Here is a 16,912-nt window from a genome sequence, read left to right as displayed (position 1 = left end):
TATATTTAAAGACAGCACAATTAATTGAGTGAAATAGAGCCAGAACAGGAAGCCTGGTTACATTCATCACTGTTTTTAAAGGAACAGTTACTGGGGTTGGACTCTCCGTCCCAAGGACTACTCTCCTTCCCAACTCCTTCAGAGGAATCTGCAAAAGGAAGCAGCCCTGGCCAGCCCTCAGGAATTATTGCAGCGCCCCCAATCGCTGGATTGGGGATTTTAAGAATCTCTGCTCCGTTATATTCTGCTTGTAAGTCTTCGTGCTGTTGTACACATTAAGGTAATGGGTTTCCAAGCGATTTGACTGGGGGGACCGACCAAGAAACTAACCCCCACGTTTTCAACTGAGGTAAATATCTAAGTATTTTTGCTTGCGGTAGAGATCCCGGACTCTAAGGGTTTAGGATGGAAAACATCCAACCCACTTCACGTGGCTTCCTATTCCTTGTGGGGGAGTGTCTTTAAAAGCACCTGCCAGCGTTAAGTTCTTGTGCTTTCGGAAAGAGGCTGACCCGGCGAGTATCAGGGGGAGCTTTTTACAATTTGGACTGAGAATTGCGTGAGTGGCCCTAGGAATGTCAATTAACTCCGTATTTCCCTAATGTGGTTCGCAGGCTGGCCGCGGAAGATGCTATGTTGAACCTGGCGCAGCCAGGCCTCAGGACAGTCTGCATCCCTGGGGAGAGCGGTGGTCGCCCCGGGAGCGGTGAGCTGGCGCTCGATGCCCAGCGCCAGTGGCTCAGCGGGCGACTCGCGCTCCCGGGAAAGACCCGCGGGGCAGCAGGCTCGGGCGCGGGGCGGGGACGCGGGGTCCGGGCCGGGGGCGCCGTCGGCGAGGCTCGCGCAGCCGCACTGGGCGCGCCGACTCCGGGCTCCTCCTCCTAGCTCCGTAGTAAGCATGGCGGCGGCGGCGTTCGTGGTCCCTCGGGTGAAACAGAAAGCGGGAGCTACGCGGAGAGGGAGCGAAGAGCGGGGCTGAGGCGGCGCCGTCACTGCCGGAAAACCACCCCAACAGTCAGTGCGCCCGCGGCCGCAGCGGCCCCGAGAGCTGGCTCTGCCGCTGAGGTAGAGCGAGAACGATCAGGAACCCGAAGAAGAGGCGCCAGGGTAGCCGCCTTCCTCCGCCTCAAAGCGGCGTGACTCGGAGGTGAGAGCACGGGCGCTCCCTTCGGGGAAGGCGGGGGAGACCGAGCCGTCCCACTCCCGTCCCGCCCCGGAGCAGGCGCCACGGAAACCGTTAGGCTGGGTCTGAGGAGCCGGGGCGCCGAGCGGGACTCGGGCCCGTCGAGGGGCCCGGCCCTTCCCGTCCTCTGGGCGCGCTACGGGCAGAGGGTAGTAGAGGGTGTGTGTCGGGGGCAGGGGGTGGACAGGACCCGTCAACTCGTCGGGCACCTGCCGGGCCCGAGTCTTGCCCAGAGGCGCTTGCGGGGGCGCGACTGCGGCCCCGCCACTAGCCAGAGGAGGCGGTGCGGGGGCGCTGGCGGCCTTCCCTCCGCCCCCCGGCCGGCGGTGAGCAGCGCCGCTCCCGGAGGCTCGGGGGCTCGGGGGTCGAGTGCGGAGCCCAGGGGACGAGATCGCCCAGCGGCCGCCGCGCCTTGGGCTTCGGCCACCGGGCAGCCGCCGAACTTGAACGCTTTTCTGAAGAGAGTTTCCCCCGTTCATCTTGGGGTTAAAACCTCGAAAACCCGCCCTTGTGTGTTTGATCCTGTTTGGCTGGTGCCGGTAGTACCTGGCGGTTCCTCTACCCGGCTGAGTTAACCACCTGTTCGGTCAGGAGGTTGACTCGAGGCTGCAGTCCTCGCCCTGTTTAACAACCTGGATCTTTGAACTTTTGACACGAGCGGGGAAGGACGCCATGCGTTAGGTAAAGGAAAATGAACAAATAATGTTGTCATACGATCTGGAGCAGAACGGTGGCTCTTTTAATTAACGTAATCGTTACTCGTTCTTTTATTAAACAGCGTTAAAAGCCTTGAGATATTTTGGAGGGAGGGGGTGTGTAATGGTTGCTGAGGTGTTAGGAATCATGAATTAGAGATTTTCTTTTGTGAAATTTTATTTAAGTTTCTTTGGACACCTTTGTGTCTGAGCATCTTCTAACTAAGAATAATAAGCCGACAAGATTTTTTTTTTTTTTTTACGGTATAATCTTCATATCTGTGTTCAGTATGGACTTTTAAAACAGAGCAACGTAATTATTTGTTTCTTAACTGTATCTGTGTTTTTTTTTTTTTTTTAGTCTTTGGTCTTGAAACCAAAGGTGTGTTTTTCTGTATTATAAGGCTGAAACAGCTAAAGTTGAACTGTTACTATAATATTTTACCACCTTGCTATTACCAGCACCAGTGCTAAACATATGCTACTCAGGAGTTGGAGCCATATGCTAGGCAGCAACTAATTGAGTTTTGGGGCTATGACCCTGTGTTTGGATAAATATTTAGTTTTTGTGTATTTCCTAAATCTGTAATTCTTGCCATCGTGTAAGTTTTGTTTAAACCACCTAAAAATATTCAGAGAAATGAGTCCCCCTCTGCCTTTTTGGTCTTTTCTTGGTTGAATTGATTTATCTAAAGTAATGAGATAAAGTGCCTATTGAGATAGATGGTGCTCTTAACAGAAAACAGTGATAAAAAGGATTTTTAACACATCTTTTATAACATAGAACCTAAAATTTGCTTTCAGCTTTTTGGCCCACTGATAATTCTTGCCATCACTAATAACACCTGTTAGTAGGAAGAAAGGATGACTTAACAGGGGAAAAAAATCTCATTAAAATTTTTATAAATAATGTTATATTAAAAAAATTTAGCCCTGTCATGTTAATTTTACTTTTTTTTTTCTCTTTTCATTCATAGATCATCTCTGTTTTCTCATGTAGGTTGACGGAGAAATTTTTTTATCCCAGGCAGGTTGCCTTTAGCCACCTGTATGCTTCTGAATTAACTCCCTCTTTTTCCTTTGTTTCTCCTTTTGAATCCTCAGAATCATTGAATGTTTACGGAAAATAAACTTCTGATTAACACTGGTCTCAGTCAAACATAATTATAAGGGCAATTTGCTTCTCCCAAATTAATGATCTGCATTTGAAAAAACTGGTGCTAGGATTATTATATGGTGTCATCTGTGTCATCACTTTCCTTCGTCATGTGAGTCATTGAGAGCTGATTCATTTTACCATGCATTTAACAACTACCTTTTAGTTGTAAAATTTCTACAGTGTAATATTAAGCATATTTTATTACTAATTACAAAAAACTGTCTTTGGCCAACCAGGCATAGGTAAGGACTGAGAGACTGTTAAACCCAGTACAAAAAGAAGGGATAGAGGCTTAATATTCTCATTGTCTTTTGTATCTTTACTTAGGTAAAAAGCACTTAATTTATAATATGCAGTAGTTTTAGTTTAAACTCATTGGTAATATTTATCCTTATTTTAAAACATTTGTGGGGTTTTTTTATGTTCATACATGCAAGGCTTGTGCACCTTATATTTTGCCTATATTTTTATAATACAGTTTGATGAAGTAATATAAAAATTGTTTTAATATCCTTGGTGTATTTTTCTGTGAAAATGAGTTTAGATGGTATCTTTGAGAGTGATGTAGGGGTATGCACATGATTTCCAATTTTATTTGGCAGGTAATCAAAAGATAAATGGTTTTTTTCCTAGCAGTCTCTAGCACACCAGATAAATTTAGAATATTGAAAATCTAAAGATTTAGAATACAGTGCATGTCTATCCCATTGAATCTTGTAGTGCTTCAATTATCACATTGTAAAAAAAAAAAAAAGAAAAGAAAAATGGCTCTATGGATATCAATGTCGAGAGCTGCTTGTTAAAAGGACATTAATGGCCAATAGTGTTCAAAGGCAAATTTTGTTTTTTAAAATGTATTGTAAGCTTTTATAATTTTTTAATATATATGTATTTTTAAGTTTATCTACTTATTTTGAGAGAGAGTGTGGGTGTGGGATGGCCAGAGAGAGAGAGAGAATCCCAAGCAGCCTCCATGCTGTCAGCCCAGAGCCTGACGTGGGGCTTGATCCCAGGAACTGCAAGATCATGACCTGAGCCAAAATTAAGAGTCAGTTGCTTAACCAAATGAGCCACCCAGGCGCCCCTAATTTTTATAATATTTTGATCTCCTTTTATTTCAAAGTATTCAGTAGTCTTGTTATCTCTTGATCCTTATCTCTCTATTCTTCTACTATTATAGTTTTGTCTTCACATACACTTTCCAAGTTGGCAGTGTAGCTTATGGTCTTGCATCCAGTTACTTTGTGGGTGTCCTCCTTTGATATTTCCAATCACTTATCACCCATTACCAGTCCTCAGGTTATTTTTTTCCAAGACAGAGAGGTACACTTGGGAGGTGACATGTGCTAAGAGATTGATGAGCTATTATTAAAGTGGGGATACTAAAGCAGTGTGATATCTTTCCTTCAAGTTGTTTAGAAAATAGTTGTAGATACTAGACTAACACAGAGAAAATCATTAGCAAAAATCTGAGATGTCATTATTAAGTTGTGTGGCAAGAAAAGTGAGGCTACTGAGGGCTAGAATGATCATGGAAGACATTTGGAAGAAGTCAGACTTGAAGCTGGGGAAGGACTTAGCAAAAGAATTGACATGCAGAGCTGGAAGTGGTAGCAAGGAGACCAGTCTGAGAGCATCTAAGGATAAGTATTAAGAGGAAGAAAGAAAGAAGGTTGCATACAGATTTTGGCTAAGCCCCAGGGCATGGTCAAAAGGAATAGGCAGGACTGGACAAGATAGTTTGGCTGTATCATTATGAGCTCATCACTGGAAGAACTATATGTCTGCTTAGATACATTAATAGGTTGTTTTATGTGTAAGGGATAGCCTTACATATATGTCTTATATGTGTTTGTTTATTACAGCTCAGAACAGGAATCGGCAAACTTTTACTATAGAGTGCCAGATGGTAAATATTTTAGGCTTTGCAGTTTACTTATGGTCTCTAGTGAGTATCTTTTATTTTTTAAATAATTTTTTATAAATATGAGAATCATTCTTAACTCAAGGGACAAACAAAAATAAGCCAGCTATGGGCTGGATTCGGCCAGTGGACCTAGTTTGCGGACTCTTGCTAATAATTGGGCTAGGTAATTGTCCTTGTAGCATATATGTCAGGTGTTTTATATTGTTTGTCTACATGATTGGTGTGTTTTGTTATGACTATTATTTATATTTGTTCCCTATGTTATAGTAAAAATAAAGAAAATATGTAGAAATAAATATTATTGTAATTATTATTTTGTGGTCAGACTTCTAGCAACAGCCTAGACTAGGTGTTAGAACCTAGTGAAAGAAGTGAAGTGAAGTGAAAGAAGAAAAATCTTTGAGCCAGACCTTCCAGCAGTGAAAATAGGTCCATCATGGCTTGATTTAAAATTCATGTAAAGGTTGGGGTGACTGGGTGCCTCAGTCCATTAAACGTCTGACTCTTGATTTTGGCTCAGGTCATGATCACACTATTCATGACATCAAGCCCTGTGTTGGGCTCTATGCTGGCTGCATGGAGCCTGCTTGGGATTCTCTCCCTCTGCCTCTCCCCCTGCTCTCTGTCCTCTGTCTCCCTCCCTCCTTCTCTGTCCCTCTGTCTCTGTCTTTCCCTCTCTCTCCCTCAAAATTAATAAATAAACATTAAAAAAAATAAAATTTATGTAAAGGTTAAGTATATCAACAGCCTGTTTTGGTTTTGCATATTTTAAACTACAACTGGCATTTTATAAACTTTGGCTAGGGTACTGGTGGCCTGTAAGTGATAACAGGGAACTGGTGGCAGCAAACTTTGTCTTTAAAAGTAGTCTAGGGCGAATTAGTGAAGAGATAAACAGACATCTCTCATAACTCCAAGAGTCACTGTGTTTCAGAACAGTCTAATGATGTTTCCATTGATGAGCTTGACTCATCAAGAAAAGGTTGCATCATGTGCAGATTAAAGTAAAGAAGAAAGACCTAGAAATCCCTTCTAAAATATTTCCATTAAGATTACTTAAAGATATGTTATGGTGGGGGCCCCTGGGTGGCTCAGTTGGTTAAGCATCTGACTTCAGCTCAGGTCATGATCTCACAGTTCTTGAGTTCATACCCCGCAATGGGCCTCTGTGCTGACAGCTCAGAGCCTGGAGTCTGCTTCAGATTCTGTGTGTCTCTCTCTCTCTCTGCACACCCCCCCCCCCAAAGATAAACAAGCATTAACAACATTTTTAAAAAGATACGGTGATTTAGAGGACAAATATTAGTTACTTTGAAAATTCATTCACGTGAACTAGCTCTTTGAAGTTTCTAAATTTATAGATGTGTATTTCTAAGTCAGTTGTTTCCTTCAGCACATTGTGTTTCATATACCATTACCAGGTGAATAGTGGTGCCCCAGGTTATGGTCACATGAATCAATTGGCTAGGGTTACTCTGTCATCAAGAGTAATGACATCGTTTTGTGTCATCAGGAAAACAAGAATATAACATAAAGCATTTTTTGATTTGTGGGTATTAGTAAACATGTTCTGTATATGAAGGATAATATTAGGTGCTGGAAAGAGGAAAGATGTAGAAGATGGAGAGCTGTCTGGGTAAAATCAGTGTTGTTTCTTTTTTTTCCCCTCTTAAAAACATTAAAATCAACAAACAAAACTTCAGAACTTAAGTTGATTTTTGTAATTTATTTATACTAGCATTTTCCATACTTTATATGTATATACTGTCTTACATTTTAAGGCAGTATGAACCTTTTGAACTAAATTTAAGCCTCCATGAATTGTTACCTAGTAAAAATTGGACTTTTTAAATTTTGCTTTAAAGAGAAATTAACATTTCACTCTCCCACCTCCCTTTTGCCAGTACTTGAAAACAGCTTGATCATTCTAGTTATTTTGTTTTTTAGATTAAGTACCATGCATCTTAGTTCCACCTTCACCCTTATTAGCCATATGATGTCAGATTAATTTTTTTCAATCTTAAATTCCTAATCCTTAAAATTGAGAACGCTATCTATCCTGTTTTCCCCACAGAAATATTATGAGCACCCAAAAAGATGTTGGACGCCGTGAAAACAAAGTACCAAATAAGTGTTTACATTAATACTATATTGGAGTAAGCATTTCATTTATTCAATTGTTTTAACTGCTTTCTTAGCAAAGAGAACACATATAAAAGCTTTCTTTCTTTCTATTCTTATTAATCTTGCAGTGCAGTCCATATCCAATGCCTCTGTTCTTTTTACAAGAGCATACTGATCTTATATTCCAAGCAACTTCAGCTATTCTTTTCCAGAGTGGGATAAAAATATGCAAAAGTGAATTCCTTATGGTTTTTTTTTTTTTTTCAAGTGGAAGACTATTCCTGTATCTATAGTAATAAGATCCATTTGTTGAATTCTCATTGAGTTTAGGCCCTATATTTGGTTATTTTTTAAATTCTATACAGACATACCAGATACGTGTTAGTACTTTTGCAGATGAAACTGTTACTTCTGATTGACTTTAATATCTCTTTTTCTCCCTCACTTCTTGAGATCTCTTATGTGCTGGCTGTTAGAAATAAAAAGTTTGATGGGTACTTTTTTTTTCTTTTCTAATTTTTGTTTAAATTCTATTTAGTTAATCACTTCTTGGCCTTTTGGCTAAGGTAAGTGTAAATTCTGTTTAGTTAATGTACAATGCAATGTTGGTTTCAGGAGTAGAATTCAGTGATTCATCACTTACAGATATGTACTTTGAAATAAACCTTGATATAAAAGTTATTCAAGTTTGGGGTTTTTGGGTGGCTTGGTTGAATAGCCATCTTCAGCTCAGGTCATAATCTCATGGTTTGTGAGTTCAAGCCCCGGGTCTGGCTCTATGTGGACAGCTCAGAGTCTGGAGACTACTTCAAATTCTGTGTCTCCTTCTTTCTCTGCCCCTCCCCTGCTTGCGCTCTCTCTCGCTCTCTCTCTCTCTGTCTCTCAAAAATAAATAAACGTTAAAAAAAAAAAAAGTTATCCAAATTTGATAAGTTAGATTGTGTTAATCAGCCTCTTACCACAAATATCTGACAGGTATTTTTTATTTTCCTTCTTTAGAATCCACATTTCAATATGTATTTGTACAGAATATCTTAGAAAATTTAGTGATTTCTTTATTATCCACTTCCCTGTGAGAGAAAAAAAAATCTACTTTGGAGGTTCTAAACAGATGTTTAAGTACATTTTAAAGCACAGTTAAGACTTTTTAAAAAAAGTAATTATATACTTTCTTTTTCAGAAATAGATGTTATGTACAGCAACTACTTTTGAGATCTAGCTTGAAGGAATAGTCATTTCATTTACTTCAAAATCAACTTAAGATTTCCTTAAATTTTTTTTAATCTTTATTTATTTTTGAGAGAGAGACAGAGTGCAAGCAGGGGAGGAACAGAGAGAGGGAGGCACAGAATCCAAAGCAGGCTCCAGGCTCTCAGCTGTCAGCACAGAGCCCAATACGGGGCTTAAACTCACGAACTGCGATTTCGTGACCTGAGCCCAAGTTAGACGCTTAACCGACTCATCCATCCGGGTGCCCCAGATTTCCTTAAATTTTTAAAATGAAACATTTATAACATGTGATTTAATTATGTTTGCAATTTCTAAATTTTTTTTTTATTTGCTTAAGACAGGCATTCTCAATTTACCATTTTGTTCTTAGGACTGGATTTTTTCCCTGTAATATTTTCATTTGCACTGTATACTTGTTTTTCTTACGTGTTGGTAATAGTTTATGAACTATGTTTTTGTTTCTTCTCTGTTAGGACCAGCTATTTCTGATACTTCAGATATTAAGTTCATCACTGTTCTCAAATGCCACTGTATGCTAGCAATTTTATTTTTTTAATCTATCACTTTAACCTTGCTAAAACTGGCCTAATGTGTGTGGTAGAGTATGGGCAGTTGTCCCTCTAATTCATCTTTCAGGCTGCTTCCAGACTAATATTTCAAAAACATGAGTTTATTCAAATCAATACTTTTAGAAATTGAAATCATGCCACAATTTATTCTGTTGATATCCTGTGACTATATTTTTTCCCAACTTTGTAGTAGAAAGAGGTTATGTTTTAAATTAGGCAGATAGAGGGTTATTTGTTGGCTTCTTCCCTTATTTGCTGTATATAAACACGAAGATGTTACATTACCCCTATGGACCTTAGTTTTTTTCACTTTAAAGAGGGGTAATCTATCTTTTAGAATTGGCTGTTACAACAATTAGAAGAGAGAGCCCATTTAACATGGCAAGGAAACTGCTTGCCATAGGATATTTATATCTAGAACTTTGACAGACATTTCTAATCATTGTCACCTAGATAGCCTATTCTTATTTTCACCATTTTTCATCTATCATTTGTTAATTCTTTAAATGTCCTAGATATTTTTTTTTGTTTGTTTATTTATTTTGAGACAGAGAGAGACAGAGCATGAACGGGGGAGGGGCAGAGAGAGAAGGAGACACAGAACCAGAAGCAGGCTCCAGGCTATGGGCCATCAGCCCAGAGCCCGATGCGGGGCTCAAACTCACGGAATGTGAGATCGTGACCTGAGCTGAAGTCGGACGCTTAACCGACTGAGCCACCCAGTGAGCCAGCCCGCGTCGCGTCGGGCTCTGGGCTGATGGCTCAGAGCCTGGAGCCTGTTTCCAATTCTGTGTTTCCCTCTCTCTCTGCCCCTCCCCCGTTCATGCTCTGTCTCTCTCTGTCCCAAAAATAAATAAACGTTGAAAAAAAAATTTAAAAAAAAAAAAAAAATAAGAGTAAATAAAATACCTCTTGCCTTGCCTTTTTTCACTTGTGTGAATCTCTCCTGTCATTGAGTACTGAACTGCCATGTTTCCATATTATCCTCTGTATCATGATTGTGCACATATCATACTGTAGCGTATACATATATATATTTGCTTGTCTCAACTATTAGACTATGAACTTATTGAGTTTGAACAGTACTGCTGAAGTTGGCAATTTTTTTTTTTCTATAAAGGAGCAGATAGTAAATATTTTAAGATGTGTGGCTGTATGGACTATTACAACTACTGAACTGTGTTGTAGGAGCATAAAAATAGCCATAGATGAGCTACAAACATTGGGTATGACTATGTTCCAGTAAAACTTTACAGAAACAGGCATGGGGCCAGATTTGGCCCACAGGCCTTAGTTTGCTGACTCCTGCGATGCTATATACCCTATACCTGACAAATATAAGACACTCAGTAGATAATCAGTTAATATGTATTAAATACTCTCTGTGTTCTGGCTGCTGTTCCAAATAGCATTACCTGTATCAGTTGACTTAAATCCTTTAAACAACCCTCTGAGGTAATTACTATCATCACTGTTTTTTTGTTTTTTTTTTTTTTAATTTTTTTTTTTAACGTTTATTTATTTTTGGGACAGAGAGAGACAGAGCATGAACGGGGGAGGGGCAGAGAGAGAGGGAGACACAGAATCGGAAACAGGCTCCAGGCTCCGAGCCATCAGCCCAGAGCCCGACGCGGGGCTCGAACTCACGGACCGCGAAATCGTGACCTGGCTGAAGTCAGACGCTTAACCGACTGCGCCACCCAGGCGCCCCATCACTGTTTTAAAAATGAGGAAACTGAAGCAGAGTGAAGTTAAACAGCATGCCTAAGATTATACTAGTTAGTGAAAGATTTGGGATTTGAACCCAGGCACCCGATTCTAGAGCCTGGGCTTTTAATCATTAAATCATATCAGTTCTGATATGTTGAATCCCAGGAGTATAATATCGATTCATTATTGGAAAACATGTTGATGTAATTCACTGTATTAATTACAGGATAAAACTATATGATTATCTCTTTGGTACTAGAAATATCCTTTTCTAAAATTCAGTTGTCCCTGATGACAATTAATAAGAAATAACCTAGTAAAGGGTCTCTGTCAGAAGCCTGTATTAAATGTCAGTGAAATATTAGAAGCACTTCCATAAAAAGATAGGAACATAACACTTGCCCTAAAGTCTCAGCCAATGCAGTAAGAAACAAGAAAAATAATTAACATCTAAATAAGGGGTATGCTGGGTGGGGCGAGGGAGTAAGGTGAGATATTATCACTGTTAGTATTTGCAGTTGATACTGCCTACTTCAAAAATACAGGATAGTCCGCACAACGTGATTTGAGTCACAAAGAGATTTTAGTAAACCAGCTGGCTATAACTTAGAAGATTCATTAGCCTTTTTTTTTTTTTTAAGATTATTTTGACAGATAGAGCATGAGCAGGGGAGGGGCAGAGAGAGAGAATCCCAAGCCAGCTCCATGCTGTGAGTGCAGAGCCCAACACAGGGCTAGATCCCATGAGCCATGAGACCATGACCTCAGCCAAAATCAAGAGTCAGATACTCAACCAGCTGAGCCACCTAGGTGCCCCAATTCATTACCTTTCTTATTATACACCAGCAGTAGCCAACTATGAAAAACAATAAAAAAGTAGAAGTCAAAATTATAAAATACTTAAGAACCTTTTAAAATATGCAGCAGCTATATAAAGAAAACTACCAAGAAGATCTTAATGGAGAACATACTATATTCCTGAATATGATAACTCAATATTGTAAAAATGGCAGTTCTCACCAAATGAGTCAATGAGTTAGTGTAATTCTAATTAGATGATAATTGGATTTTAAAATGGAAGTTGACAAACTGATGTTTCAAGTTTTAAGAAGGTGAAATACATAAGAATGGCCAAGTAAATTTCAAAAAAAAAAAAAATAACAAAGGGGAACATTCCTACCAAAGATGAAAATATACCATAAAAATCACAATTTAAAAAAATAAGAATTTGGAGTAGCAATGAGCATGTTGATGATAGGAACAGAATTTAGAATTCAGGAGGAGCTCCATGGGTACGTAAGAATTTATTGTGTGATAAATGAGTAATGGAAGAGCTGTTCTATAAATGGTGTGGGACAATTGGCTATCCAGTTGAGGTGAAGATAATTAGGACCCACTTCATGCCACTATCAAAACTAAAATCTAGATAGACTAAATATAAATAAATAAAATGGCAAAAGTTTTAGAAGTCAATTTTTAAAAACATTTTGGAGGGCCACCTGGGTGGCTCAGTCGGTTAAGTGTCTGACTTCAGCTCAGGTCATGATCTCAAGGTCCATGAGTTCGAGCCCCACATCGGGCTCCGTGCTGACAGCTCAGAGCCTGGAGCCTGCTTCATATTCTGTGTCTCCCTCTCTCTCTGCCCCTCCCCATCATGCTCTATCTCTGTCAAACATTAAAAAATTTTTTAAAAAATAAAAATAAAAACATTTTAGAGTAGAGTAGGCCTTGTCAAGTGAGACATCAAACTCAGATACCATTAAAAAAAGCAAGCAACTGAATTGTCAAAATAATTCACGTGTAATAGACAAAATTAATATTCAGAGTATTCAAGGTATGCTCTCAAATCAGCATGAACGAAAACCAGCCTGGTAGAAAACAAAAAAGAAGATAAGTTGGAAATTCATAGAAGTAAAAATATAGATAGCTTATAAAGTTTGGAAGAGTTATTCAACTATACCAGTAGTCTGAAAAATTTAAATGAAAACATCAGAAACATCTTAGTAATATTAAGGTTGTCCAGTTTTTGCTTATTTTATTACAAAGTAAAATTGGAAAGTAGACATTTGTAAACTATTGAACAAAGTGTAAATAGCTTCGTCTTTTTTAGGAGAATAGTTTAGCAATATCCATTTTAAAAGTGCATACTTCTGAATATAAGTTTTATTTCTGTATATATAGGTTAAAGAAATGCTGCCATAGTTTCATATAGAATTTACATGTTTATTTCTTGCAGAGGGAAAAACATATGGAGAAAAATGGAAGCAATTCCATTATTCAGCATTAGAATAGTTAAGTTATAGTACGCCCATGCAGTAGAATATTAGGCAGCCATGAAAAAGAATTAAATAAATACAAATGTACTTCTTTAAGAAAATAGTAAGATATTTCATATGAAAAAGAAAGGCACTGACCAGTACATGTCATTTCATTTATGTAACAACTAGAAAACTTTATATATACATGTAAGTAACTGTAGAGAACAAATTTGAGAGGGTACCTTCCACAGTGGGTAGCTGCAAATTTGGGAGCTGGATTTGGGGACAGAAGGAAGAATTAAAAATGATGACTATATATATATAAGTATATATATATATGTTTTTAAGTATAAAATGTACAACTTTTGTGATATAACAAAAATAACAAAACATAAGAGGATTGGATTTGGCAATTATGATTAGTCCTTGTTACAGCCATACCTTCTTGTTGGACATCGCTGTATGTCCCTTTTTTTTCTGTATAACTTTTAATAACACCTCCTTTCACTCACAAGCTTCCCAGCTGGTGTCTAAAGTCATTGGTGCTTTTTAAAACAGCACTTTTAGTATAATATTGGGTCAGAAGCTCTGTTATAGTAGGTTAAAGAAGTCAGAATTGTAGACAAGTGATTCTCAACTTTTATTACCATACCTGCCAAACAATACAGGTACTTTACTTTCTGAATTTCTATTGTAAAAGCTAGAGGTTTTTTTTTTTTTTTTCAAATACAAAATTTAATATTGAATATAGTTTTCAAGTCTCATTTGCCTGAGTATTTTTATTCACCCCCCCTTTCAATATTAAAACCTAATATTTTAGGAAAGTTGGTGGTAAATTCTAGGATTGATGTCATCAGTTTGAGCTAAAGGGAGACTAAGGACAAGGAAAATTTTTAAAAAATAATGTGAGGAAGGATGAGCATGTTTAGGGACAATAATATTTAACTCAAGCATAATAGTTGATTTATAAACAAAGACTGTGGTTACCTCAGAAAGGGCAATATTAAGGGGTGCCTGGTGGCTCAGTTGGTTAAGCATCTGACAACTTCAGCTCAGGTCATGATCTCACAGTTCATGAAATTGAGCCCTGCATTGGGCTCTGTGCTAACGGCATATAGCGTGCTTGGCATTCTCTCTCTTCCTCTTTCCCTGCCCCCCAGCTCTAAGTAAATAAATACGTACTTAAACAAAAAGAACAATATTAAAATACTGGGTTCTACAGACAAATCTTTCTTAGGGGAAATGCAAAAATGTTGTTGATTTTCTTATGATGTCTTATAAAATTCTCTGTTTAGAAGGAAACATGTTAAATATGGTGAAGTTATAGTAATACAGTAGCTTTTGCAGGGGAATGCAAACCCTTCTATTGTGAACCTAGATGCCAAGGTGTTAATTTTGGTCAGAAAATATTCTGAAACTACTGGTTTAGTCTTCAGAGTCATTCTGATAGATGTAACCAAGAATTTGAAATTCTAAAAAGCAAAGTGAATATAATTTATAAGTGGATATATTTTAAAAGGGTAATAAAATATTTGTAGATGAAAATAGAATCGTGGCAGATGTAATTACCTTGGGCTCTAAAGGTAACTCAAGTGCTCTGAAAGCATCGACAGCTAGAACTATAAAATGGAATTTAAGAAGATGGCACTTTAAAAAATCTTATTTATGTGTATACTCTCTGTCCTTTAATGGATAGGGTTGATTTCTTGGAAGCAACTCCTGCTCTCAGTTCCCATAGTTTCCTGAATAGATGTTTCTTCTTGATGTCTTTTTCATCAAAAGTGCCTTTGAAGTCCATTTCAACCAGATTTTCATGTTAGTATTAAGGTGTGATTTTGTAGTGGAGGAACTGGGGCTTTCTCTCTTGAGTGCTTAATTAAATTGTGTTTAGGGGCGCCTGGGTGGCTCAGTTGGTTAAATGTCCGACTTTGGCTCAGGTCATGATCTCTCAGTTGGTGAGTTCGAGCCCCACATCAGGCTCTGTGCTGACAAGCTCGGAGCCTGGAGCCTACTTCGGATTCTGTGTTTCCCTCTCTCTCTGCCCCTCCCCTGCTCACGGTCTGTCTCTGTCTCTCAATGATAAATAAAGGTTAAAAAAATTTTTTTTAATTAAGTTGCGTTTAGTTTATCTGGCAATGGAGAGTAATGGCCGTGACTTTCAACGTTTCCCTCTTTTTTTAAACCTCTGTTCACTTACGTGGGATAAAAGACGGAGGCCCACCCATTCTTCAACTTCCACCTTTCCAGTAGACAAGGAATTAGAGAATAAGATAAGTTATGGTAAATTTGTTGCTGACAATCTGTATAAATTGTCACTTACCTTATAAGGAAATGAAATATATATTTTATACGTAAAATATGTATTTGTTCTATTAGGTTAAGCCATATAAAATTGTTATTTTCATATTTTTTACCTTAAAAATGACAATTTTTTCAGGTGGTTACCTTAAAAAATGATTTTATATGGTTCAATCTATTACAGAATTATGCCCTGTAAACACTGCCCTATGTGTAAAAATACATTATTGCACTTAGCATGAAAATATGTTGTAATTTATTTAAATAACATAAGTTCATAAACAGCAGATTGCTGATGAAATGCTACCATATGAGCCAAATTGGAAGGTCTATAAATACATCTACTTACGCAACAAGGTTAAAGTAATAAGCCAAAAATATGGTTAATGTATATATGCATCATTGTACATTATTGGGTTAATCAGCGTTCTCCAAAAACTAAGTTGAATATGGGAATGATAAAGGTAAACATGTAGTAATTTATAAATAAAAGTTATTGAACTTGAAAACCATGACCGATTGAAAATACCACAAAAACCAGTACAATTGAAGAGAGCACTGATGATAGATAAACAGATAATGAAAATTATCTTCCTTCAAATTGTGGGAATCCTTACTGTGTTGCATGGCAGCTAAATGTCTTAGTAGAACCCTGAATTAGAGGCCCAAGTAATCTTTTGAAATGTACTAATTTTACTTTGTAAATAACATGTTTTAATAGCAAATACGAGCTCACTCTGCAGGCTGCTAGTAACACTTAGTCTTACACAGAAATAAAAGCTAAAGAATTGTGGTCATTTGCCCAAAATATCTGTGAAAAGAACATTGATTTTTCTTTTAGTTCAGGACATATCAAGAGCACATTGCCATTGGTGAAGCCTGGACCATGCTTTTAAAAAATCGTGCGTTTAAAGCATAGTCATTTGGTTTTTACCTGTGATAAATTCATTCACCTTTCTATTGTCTATTGGGTATTTTAAAAATTAAGAGTAGGGAATTTGGTTCCCTGTCAAGAAGAACTGAAAGGGAATGAATTTACTCTTCTGCCTGAAACAACTTAAAAAAAAAAAAATGATGAAACAGTATTACTCAAGATGTTAGATATCAGGCCATGAAAGAGGGAAAACAAGGCAAGCCCTATTATTGATACCCTTATTACTACCTAGAGAAAGTTTCTGGGGCATGGCACAGGGCAATCTGAATTAATGGAACTTGCAGTCAAAGGAGACTAGATTATGCAGGAAAGAGTACCAGAGAGGAAAGAGCTACATAGAATAAGGAAGGACCTCAAAGATCTGGAGAGGATCCCCCTTGAGCACTTAGTACTGGTAAATGCATATGTGTAAGGAAGCTACTCCAGGTTAGAGAAAGACCCATCTAAAAGGATTCTATAGAACAGCATCCAGACTCACACAGGGCCAGAAATAGTACTTCTTTGCATCAGCCAGAGTAGAAAGCCTGGTAATTCATGGCGTATTTGGTAGAATGCTCTGGAGTATCTTGTTACCTCAGTAGTGGGAAAAAATTAACAAATGTTCTTTTTACCCATCCAGCACAAGAACACAATTCTGTTGTTGCCTAAAGCATGACCCAAGTCACTTAACAACATCTCAGAACAAAGCTCAAGGATATTTACAGTAATGCAAAAATATCCAGTAGCCAATAAGATAAACTTTACAATGTCTGACATTCAATCAAAACTACTAAGGCTGTGAAGAAGCAGATAATACGCGAGAAAAATTACGGACTTAAAACTGAC

At 38.2% G+C, this 16,912-nt stretch overlaps 1 protein-coding gene across 5 annotated transcripts in view; it reads left to right on the top strand.

Annotated features, from left to right (window-relative positions):
* The first annotated feature begins 275 nt into the window (after positions 1 to 275).
* Positions 276 to 16,912, top strand: part of FNDC3A (fibronectin type III domain containing 3A) — a 146,020-nt gene continuing 129,383 nt past the window's right edge. The window contains exon 1 of one of the 5 annotated variants that reach the window (XM_040448402.1): positions 276 to 349. The gene's annotated coding sequence lies outside the window, so the exon portion shown is untranslated. Of the gene's footprint in view, positions 350 to 497; positions 560 to 867; positions 1,148 to 1,586; positions 1,865 to 16,912 lie in introns of those variants that run through there. The other 4 variants (XM_040448401.1, XM_040448399.1, XM_040448404.1 and 1 more) reach the window with 4 other exon arrangements.

Source organism: Herpailurus yagouaroundi, unplaced genomic scaffold (genome assembly GCF_014898765.1).
Source record: "Herpailurus yagouaroundi ecotype Mexico unplaced genomic scaffold, PumYag 197, whole genome shotgun sequence".
Lineage (NCBI taxonomy): Eukaryota > Metazoa > Chordata > Mammalia > Carnivora > Felidae > Herpailurus > Herpailurus yagouaroundi.
Note: the sequence above shows the minus strand (reverse complement) of the source record. Positions and strands in the feature narration are given on the sequence as shown.